This window comes from Triticum dicoccoides, chromosome 5A (genome assembly GCF_002162155.2).
Source record: "Triticum dicoccoides isolate Atlit2015 ecotype Zavitan chromosome 5A, WEW_v2.0, whole genome shotgun sequence".
NCBI lineage: Eukaryota > Viridiplantae > Streptophyta > Magnoliopsida > Poales > Poaceae > Triticum > Triticum dicoccoides.
The window spans coordinates 685,730,445-685,741,462 of NC_041388.1; positions in this window are offsets into that span (position 1 = coordinate 685,730,445).

The following is an 11,018-nucleotide window of genomic DNA, read 5'->3' on the forward strand; positions in this document are numbered from 1 at the left end:
AAGTAGATACCGGAACTAATTTTTGAGAATTAAATTGTAGGAGGACTAGGGACACGTATGGCCCTCATCTATCCAGCCTTATTGTAGGATCGAAAGTATGTCTAGAGGGGGTGATTAGACTACTTGACCAAATAAAAATCTAGCCTTTTGCCAATTTTAATTCTTGGCAGATTTTAGCAACTTAGCACAAGTCAAGCAAACAACCTACACATGCAATTCTAAGAGTATAGCAGTGGAATGTAAAACAATTGCATATAAAGGTAAAGGGAGGAGTTTGGAGGGAGCAAACGCAATGTAGACACGAAGATTTTTGGCGTGGTTCCGATAGGTGGTGCTATCGTACATCCACGTTGATGGAGACTTCAACCCATGAAGGGTAACGGTTGCGCACGTCCACGGAGGGCTCTACCCACGAAGGGTCCACGAAAAAGCAACCTTGTCTATCCCACCATGGCCATCGCCCACGAAGGACTTGCCTCACTAGGGTAGATCTTCACGAAGTAGGCGATCTCCTTGCCCGTACAAACTCCTTGGTTCAACTCCACAATCTTGACGGAGTCTCCCAAGTGACACCTAACCAATCTAGGAGACATCACTCTCCAAGAGATAACAAATGGTGTGTTGATGATGAACTCCTTGCTCTTGTGCTTCAAATGATAGTCTCCCCAACACTCAACTCTCTCTCATAGGATAGGATTTGATGGAAAGATGATTTGAGTGGAAAGCAACTTGGGGAAGGCTAGAGATCAAGATTTATGTGGTTGGAATGAAGTATCTTGATCTCAACACAAGTGTAGGTGGTTCTCTCTCAAAAAATGTATGTTGGAAGTGTAGGCATGTTCTGATGGCTCTCTCCTCGAATGAAGAGTGGGTGGAGGGGTATATATAGCCTCCACACAAAATCTAACCGTTACACACAAATCACCAAACTCGGTGGGACCGAATCATACAACTCGGTCAGACCAGTCTAGTTCATAACGTGACCGTTAGGGTTTTCGGTGGGACCGACATGTCAACTCGGTGGGACCGATATCATTAGGGTTAGGGCATAACGTAATCTCGGTGAGACTGATTACACAAACTCGGTGAGACCGATTTTGGTAATAGACTAACCAGAGAGTTGGTCAGGCAATTTCGGTGGGACCGATTCGCTCTCTCAGTAGAACCGAAACGTTACGAAAGGGAAACAGAGAGTTTGCATTGCAATCTTGGTGGGACTGATCGCTCATCTCGGTTAGACTGAAACGCTACGAAGGAAAACAGAGAGATTATAATCCCATCTCGGTGAGACCGAGATCCCTATCGATGGGACCGAAAAGACTAGGGTTTGTGGCAGTGGCTATGTCAAGTGAACTCGGTGGCGCCAGATAGATCAAATCAGTGGGGTCGAGTTTGACTTTTGGTTTGGGATATATTTGGATATGAGAAAGTGGTTGAGGGTTGTGGAGCATATCACTAAGCACTTTGAGCAAGAACCTCATTAAGCAACACCTCATCCCCTCTTAATAGTATTGGCTTTTCCTATGGACTCAATGTGATCTTGGATCAGTAAAAATGAAATGTAGAGTCTTATGCTTTGATCTTGAGCCAATTCTTTTGTCGTTAGCATTTTGAGGGGTCCACTTTCTAATCCATGTCATGCCAATCATTGAGTTTTTCCTGAAATATTTATCTTCAAGTAGCATTAGCTCAATGAGCTATATGTTGTTAGGAATTACCAAAACCACCCGGGGAAAGTTGCACTTTTAATCTCCCCCTTTTTGGTAATTGATGACAACATATAGATCAAAGCTTCGACAGATGATTATAAGATTTAAAAACATCATCGCTTTGAGAAGTATGTGATAAGCAAGAGCTCCCCCTAAATTTGTGCATTATTTAAAATTTGCTTTTGAATGCAAATGCATAATCGATTAGGATCATGGGTTACTCTTCCATGTCACATACATCTTGGTGGAGTGCTCAAAATGATAGAAATTAAAAGCATGCACTCATCACCAAGCAAGTGAATGATCATATGTGGAATATAAAGGATAGCATCATTCAACCAAACATTAATGTAGCATATGATCAACCACATGATCATATAAGTATCTCACAAGGACATACGGTATCTCACACAAGCACACAACAAAAGTAGTTCAACCAAAATAGCAAGAGAGATAAAAAGCACGACACTCTCTCTCGAAGCCTATGATCTATACATTTTTCTCCCCCTTTGGCAACAAGTTACCAAAAATTTGAAAATGCATAGTGATATACGTCTCTCAGGCTTGGTCTTCGGGGGGTGGATAGAACTCCAAGGACGAAAGCTTCCGATGAAGTAGTTGGAGCTGTTGGAGTGGGTGCTGGAGTTGTAGCTGCTGGTGCTGACACTGAAGCTCTAGCATCTGAGACTGGCACTGCAGCAGACCTTGGACCTCGTGGCACACGCTTGAAAGCATCAGTGGTTGCTTTCCTCTCCTCTCCTCTGCTTCCTCCTAAAGCTGCTCAACTGCAGTCTGAATCTCAGTCACTTTCAGATCAAGATCATAGAATTTTGTTTCCACAATCCTCTCCAAGCTCTTCTGATTCTAAGTCAGGGTGGCCAAGACCTTCTCAATCCTTAGTGTATCTTGAATCAGATATCCAAGTTGATCTTGCTTGCTCTTCAGGAATACTTGAGATGCCTCTTCAGCAGTTGGCATCCTTGCAGCTTTCTCTGCCCTTGCCTTCTCTCTCTTCTCATGTGCTTGCACAGATGATGGATCTTCCTCAGTCATCACAATGGTATTGTCTTCAAAATCAGGATATATGGGTAGATGCTCCATGTCTAGCAAATAAGTTCATGTGCCCATCTTAGAGTTGATGAGCTCCTGAATGTGTGGAGCATACCCACAACTTCTCTTCTGGTCAGCAGCAGTCCTCTTGATTGTTTCTACCATTAAGCTCATAACCTTGAACTTCTGAGGGACATCAAACAGTTGGAGCAGATTGATAGAATGCCCTCTGATCATCTTGTGATCTCCTGACTTGGGTAGCAGAGTGTGCCTCAAGATCCAGTTGATCGTAGGCAGACCAGACAACAAGAAATGCACAGATCCAAGCTTGTGAGTTTCCAAAGCCTTGTCGGGGATCTCCTTGTACATGTTTGCCATGGAGTTGTGGTCTTTCTTATTCTTGGCATATACATCCAAGTCATCTTCATGCTTTGCAGGGGCATTGATCAGCTTAGCCCATTCATCAACTGTTGACTGGTAGCTGGTACCCTCAGACATCCAAACTATCCTCCCATCTGGATAGAAGTGGGTAGTGGAGTAGAACTGCATGATCAACTCATCATTCCACTTGGTGAGCTTTTGTCCAACAAATTCATCAACTTCACATGCCTTAAAGCTGTCATACACTCCAAGGAAGTGATCTTCATTTTCCCGGATGAACTCCCAGTCCACCCATTTCATGTCACACACTATGAGCTTCTTGTCAAGCAGAATGGTTTCATAGATATCTTGTTGTTCCTTTGTATGGAATCTGTAATCCACAGCAGTTCTCCTCTTGACAGCATATGGGTTAGACTGTCTCCATAACCTCAATCCTGCATCTTTCCTGATGTGCATGTCCTCAGCGACTGGATGAGCATCATTATGGTCAGGAATTTTGGGCTTCAACTTCCGCAAAACATGGGATTCATCATTCTCTTCTTCAGCTTCAGGCACTGGGGTCTTGTTCTTTTCCTCAGCAGGTATACTCCTGGTGTTTCTCTTGGGCTTTGGGGGTTTCTGAGCTTGAGCTTTGGGAGTAGACTTGGGCTTAGATGTTGCAGCCCCTGATTTAATTGCATCTCCCATGAGCTTCTGAGCCTTAGGAGCTGGTGCAGCATCCTCTTACTCTTCTTCTTCTTCTGAATCTCTCATAATGGAGGATCTACCAAGTACTCTGGCAGTGGTCTTCTTGACCCTTTCTTTCCTTCTCCAACTGCCTCTTCAGTTGGCTTGGAAGTTTCAGCAGTTGAGGCTCTGGTCTTTGACATGGGAATCCTTTTTGCTGGAGCCTTTCTTGTGCATCCCTGGCTTTGTTGTAGCAGCTGAGCCATACTCTTTCTTCATCACCTTTTTCTTGGAGCTGACTTTTTCCTCAACAGCCACATAATCCTCATCCTTGAAATCTGAGGTCTTCTTCTTCTTTGTTCTGGTGGCTGCCTTGGGCAAGTTACTTGGTGTGCTCCTGCTGCCCTCATCAGAAGTGCTAGAGGGACTAGTGCCCTCACTCAAATGAACCTGCTTCTCAGACTTGTTCTGGCTGTCACTTTGATCAGACATCTTGCAGGAAAACTGTCAGCAGACCCTGTGAATAGATTGTAGATGGGATAGAGTAGATGAGCATCACAAAGTGCAGAATTTTTGCAAAACATATGACTTAAAAACTTAGTTTTAGTTCTTCACAGAAAGCATTTCGGATCTACCGATTTGTTATCTCGGTGATACCGAAGCAGCTTTTGGAATCTAAACTAGTGAACTCGGTCAGACCGAGTCACAGTTCGGTGGCACCGAGACTGCTAGGGTTTCACAAAGAATCAAACTCGATCACACGGATTTGCAATTTTCGGTCAGACCGAAAACGCATGTGCAATGGCCTAAGCCAAATCGGTGAGACCGATTTCTACAACTTGGTCGGTCCGAGATGAGTTCGGCGGAGACCTAACCCTAAATTTTCAAATCAAATCTAATCTATGGGTTGCTTTCGCTGGACAGGATGATTTCACACATGGAAAGAATCATGGCAAAGCAATGTGCTACGAATCGGAGTTAAGGAATAGCACAAAGATCAAGTTCATACCCTATTCCGGCGGTGAACTTGCTACGGCGACAACGGCGGGGCAGATTGCCGTTGACGGCAGCGGAGACCAGCGGCGGGCGGTCACTGGCGGCGAGAGGACGATCCGGAGACCCGAGGAAGCAGAGCAGGTCACGCGCGGGTGAAAGGTTTCGGAAATTTTTCCAAAATTTGACCCGTCAGTATATATAACCTGACCCTGTCGGTGTGACCGAGTGGAACAACTCGGTGGGACCGAGATGCAAAACTGTGAGCAGTTACTGCAACTCGGTGTGGCTAAAAAGTTATAATCGGTTGCACCGAGATTGAAAACCTAGATCAACTTAGTGATCTCGGTGTGACCGAAATGGATGACTCGGTCATACCGAAATGCACAAAGAGGTTTTGGAAGTTTAAGTCTTTGACGAATCAGGGACTCCGAGTGCTCCTCACATAGAGTGGTTCGAATCTGACTTGATCAAACTTTGTGATGTAGCATAAATAGAGTTTGAGACGAGGAAAGCACAGATAGCTAGAGGGAGTTCTTAGGCATTCTTATCCATCCATTTGGCAAAAGAGAAAAGGCCAAACAACCAAAGCAACAAATGGATGTCCTTAAATGAGTAAAATATGCAACCAACATGCTCACACAATAGGATGACAAATGAAATATGTGACAAAGCATGCACAAGAACTCTAGCATCTATCAAGCAATTTGGCGATGACTAGGTCATCTATATATGAGTATATTGACTTAGAGTCAAATGAGAACATTTGATCATAGGTTATACTCATCGTTTAAGCACAAGTGGGGTTGCCACTTTTACATAAAGCATTGTTGTGTTCACACCATTAGAGTTGCTTTAGCTCAATTGATTAGAGTAAAGCTCCCCTAGATGTGATATCCCCCCTAAGAGGGATGAACTAACCTTGGATTTTGTCAATGATGACTTCATGTAGGTGTTGAAGATGTAGATGCTCAATGTTGATGTAGATCCTTTGGAGCAATCCTTTGGAGTGAGTTGCACTTTCAATACCTACACGGGTTAGTCCCACAAGGAACAAACAAGGATATCCATAGACATAGAGTGATATTCACATGAGATGATGTCCATGAATGCATTAGGTTACCTTGTCCCTTGTCTTACCAACAAGAGGGTTTGTGACTCCTTGAACTAGTGCAAGATATGAAAGTTGTTTTCACTTGTCCTCGCCAAAATGATATGAGTGAAGTGTGTTGGCGGAGTCACCCTCAAGAACTATCTAGTTCTTCTTCTTCGGGATCCACACCATCTTGATGGGAATCCTTGGAGTTGTAGTCGTACTTGATGAAGTAGAACTTGATGTAGTCTTGGGAACCCACTTGACCAAGGCTTTGGGAGCTTCTTCAAATGCATCAATCTCCTTTTGAAGCTTGTCCTTGCCTTTTAGCTTGTGGTCTTGTGGTGGAAGATCATCTTGAGATTGTGTTCCTTGGAAAGAAGTAGGATCATACTTCTCTTGTTGAGGAACAAACTTTGTCTTGGGGTATTGATCTTCTTCCCACTCAACTCCATTGGCATTGAACTTTCGTTCAAAACCAACACCTTGATTCTTCCGGTGTCTTCCTTGCTTGCGTACAATTTCCTCAAATTGCTTACTTCCGGCAAGGCTCTTGTAAACACCTTTCTCTATAATTCCCTTTGGGACTTTAGCCATGAAGCATCTTTCACTTCCTTCATTTGGTGACTCAAATATGTCGTAGGAGTTGGTTGACACAAGTGCTAGACCGGCAACACCTTCATATTGAGTATATTCGGAGTCGGAGTGATAACTTCTCTCGGAGTGATCGTCGGAGTCGGAGCCGGATACCCATTCACCAACGTGAGCTTGATGTCTTCGTGTTGTGTAGCCCCTTGATGATTTGTCCTTCCTTTCTGAATCCTTGCTTCTCCGTGATGTTCTTCGTTCATAACGGTCATCTCTACTCCTTCTCTCTCTTGATGGTGATTCATCTCTCCTACTCCTTCTTTTGGGAGAACCTTCTCTTCTTTTGTAGGGAGCCGTACACTCATTGGAGTAGTGTCCGAGTCTTCCACAATTTTAGCAATTACGTTCACGACTTGAAGATCTTTTGTCATTGTAGGACCTTGACTTAGAACTTCTTTCCTTGCTTCTACTCTTGTAGAACTTGTTGAAGTTCTTCACCATTAGTCTTAATTTTTCATTGAAATTCAGTTTCTCACTTGATGATGTGGAAGCATTACATGAGGCTTTGTAAGCACCACTTGACTGTTGTGAAGCTCTTCCTTATCCTTGAGTGACATCTCATGAGCAACAATCCTTCCAATGACTTCCGTTGGCTTGAGATCTTTGTAATTGGGCATCATTTGGATCAATGTGCACATGGTATCATCTTTTCCATCCAAGGATCTTAGGATCTTCTTGATGATGAATCTATCGGTCATCTCTTCACTTCCTAAGCCGACAATCTCATTTGTGATGAGAGCAAGCCTAGAGTACATTTCAGCGACACCTTCACCATCCTTCATTTTGAACTTGTCAAGTTGACTTTGAAGCACATCCAATTTGGATTCCTTGACGGAGTCGGTACCTTCTTGCATATCAATCAAAGTATCCCAAATTTCCTTTGCATTCTCAAGACGACTGATTTTGTTGAATTTTTCGGGGCACAATCCGTTGAAGAGAATATCACAAGCTTGAGCATTGTATTGCAGCATCTTCAGCTGCTAGCCTCACGGTTCGGTTCCCTCCCATCAAAGAATTCACCTTGCAAGCCAATACACACAATAGCCCAAACGGCGGGGTTATGTCCAAGAATATGCATTTTCATCTTATGCTTTCAACTAGCAAAATTAGTACCATCAAAATAAGGACCTCTACGGTGGTAATTTCCCTCACTAGACGTCATACTCTCCTAGGTTGTGAAACCAAGGCTATAATCACCAAAGCTATGGAAATCAAGGCAAATGGAGACCAAAGCTCTGATATCACTTGTAGGATCGAAAGTATGTCTAGAGGGGGTGATTAGACTACTTGACCAAATAAAAATCTAGCCTTTTTCCAATTTTAATTCTTGACAGATTTTAGCAACTTAGCACAAGTCAAGCAAACAACCTACACATGCAATTTTAAGAGTATAGCAGCGGAATGTAAAAGAATTGCATATGAAGGTAAAGGGAGGAGTTTGGAGGGAGCAAACCCAATGTAGACACGAAGATTTTTGGCATGGTTCCGATAGGTGTTGCTATCGTACATCCACATTGATGGAGACTTCAACCCATGAAGGGTAACGGTTGCGTGAGTCCATGGAGGGCTCCACCCATGAAGGGTCCACGAAGAAGCAACCTTGTCTATCCCACCATGGCCAACGCCCACGAAGGACTTGCCTTAGTAGGGTAGATCTTCACGAAGTAGGCGATCTCCTTGTCCTTACAAACTCCTTCGTTCAACTCCACAATCTTGACAGAGTCTCCCAAGTGACACCTAACCAATCTAGGAGACACCACTCTCCAAGAGGTAACAAATGGTGTGTTGATGATGAACTCCTTGCTCTTGTGCTTCAAATGATAGTCTCCCCAACATTCAACTCTCTTTCATAGGATAGGATTTGGTGGAAAGATGATTTGAGTGGAAAGCAACTTGGGGAAGGCTAGAGATCAAGATTTATGTGGTTGGAATGAAGTATCTTGGCCTCAACACAAGTGTAGGTGGTTCTCTCTCAGAAAATGTATGTTGGAAGTGTAGGCATGTTCTGATGGCTCTCTCCTCGAATGAAGAGTGGGTGGAGAGGTATATATAGCCTCCACACAAAATCTAACCGTTACACACAAATCACCAAACTCGGTGGGACCGAATCATACAACTCGGTCAGACCGATTTAGTTCATAATGTGACCGTTAGGGTTTTCGGTGGGACCGACATGTCAACTCGGTGGGACCAATATAATTAGGGTTAGGACATAAAGTAATCTCGGTGAGACTGATTACACAAACTCGGTGAGACCGATTTTGGTAATAGACTAACCAGAGAGTTGGTCAGGCAATCTCGGTGGGACCGATTCGCTCTCTCGGTAGAACCGAAATGTTACAAAAGGGAAACAGAGAGTTTTCATTGCAATCTCGGTGGGACCGATCTTTCATCTCGGCTGGACTGAAACGTTATGATGAAAAACAGAGATTACAATCCCATCTCGGTGAGACCGAGATCCCTATCGATGGGACCGAAAAGACTAGGCTTTGTGGCAGTGGCTATGTCAAGTGAACTCGGTGGCGCCGGATAGATTAAATCGGTGGGGGCGAGTTTGACTTTTGGTTTGAGATATATTTGGATATGAGAAAGTGGTTGAGGGTTGTGGAGCATATCACTAAGCACTTTGAGCAAGAACCTAATTAAGCAACACCCCATCCCCTCTTAATAGTATTGGATTTTCCTATGGACTCAATGTGATCTTGGATCACTAAAAATGAAATGTAGAGTCTTGTGCTTTGAGCTTGAGCCAATTCTTTTGTCCTTGGCATTTTGAGGGATCCACTTTTCAATCCATGTCATGCCAATCATTGAGATTTTTCTGAAATATTTATCTTCAAGTAGCATTAGCTCAATGAACTATATATTATTAGGAATTACCAAAACCATTTAGGGAAAGTTGCACTTTCACTCATACACAAGGTGGAGGGAGATCGGGTAATCAATGCCAACTATTGGCATTGAGAGCACACAGTCGGTATGCTCAATTAGGGTATCCAAGTTGGAGATTAATTCTCTAAATGGGATTTCCTTGAATTCGTCTATAACTTTGGAGCTGAAACCGAAATGAATTGGTGGCGAGATGAAGCACAAGCGGGAGAGGAAGACATCACACCATGGATGTGTGTGTTTGTTCGTGCTCCTGTTCGTGTAGGAGGAAGATGATTGTTGCTTCATGTGTCTAGGCTTAGGCTAGAAGGAATATTGGACTTCGGAGGAGAGGATAAACCCAAAGCAGAAAGAAATAAGAAGGTTTAAAAGAGAAGGAAAAGAGACATGGGCATGGCTGTTCGGTGGAGCATGTGGGGGCGGAGAGAGAAAAGTCATGCTAGCTAACATATTTACGTCAATCGAGTTCTTGGAAATGATTTTTTTATTTAAATAACTATCGCAAAATAATTATGGTCACATATAATTACCAAACCTTCTCTGATAAATCCAAGACTTTTGAATAAATCCAAATACTTATATTGTGATGTGGGAAAATAGTTTTTGCTCAAACTTAGTTATGGAAATTCATTTTTTTTTCATTTTAGCTTTTATAAATTCCCTAAAAACAAGTCTTGGGGTTTTATAATTCCCATAATTATTTTTCTTCAACCTCAAATATGCAAGGATCATATATAACTAGAGAAGTCATTTTATCTCCACTCTCTATTTTAAATAAGACCCAAATCCAAATGCATCAAAATTTTAATAAATTATATATCCATGATTATGAGAAAGACGTTTTATTATCACTATTGAAAATATTTTTGAAATATTGTAAATAATAATAACATTTTTTGAATTTAAGTAAAAAATAATCTAAGATTTATATTTGCTGGATAATTATGTTGATCCAACTCTCATTACACGGTTTGGAGAATTGCAAATCCTTCTAAAATTCATAGCATTTGATTCAATAATATTTAATGAATTAATTATTTATTTAACATTTCAAAATTTATAACTATTTATGCTCTTATAGGAAGTTTTTCATCAATCAGAAGCAAAATATCAATATGTGGAAGCACTACTCTCTACACCAATCTTCAGTCCCCCAACTGCACCCATGTCCCGACACCTGATTTTACTGAATTCTCGTGCAGCCATGTCATCATTTTTACTTACTAGAACAACACGGTGGGGTATAGCACAGTAACATGAGTTGTACCAAGCCGAGTATTTAACCAAAAACTACCACAATTCACGGTACCGTGACGAAAAACTACCACTTTACGATTTTGTCCCGAAAACTACCACTTTTTCCTAATCCGTGGCAAAAAACTACCAAGTCGCGAAATCGCTCGCTTGGCCCGTGCTAAGCACAAATCTGACCGCTTGGGCCCACGAACCAGGTGCCACCCTGGCCATCCTTCGCGCCGGAGACGCACCCGCACGCGCGCGCCCGCTCCCACCTCGCCGTCGTCGTGCCCACCAAGCTTCTGGGGCCGGCCACTGCCGCGTGGCCGCCAGCGCCGCGCTGCTGCCCCCGC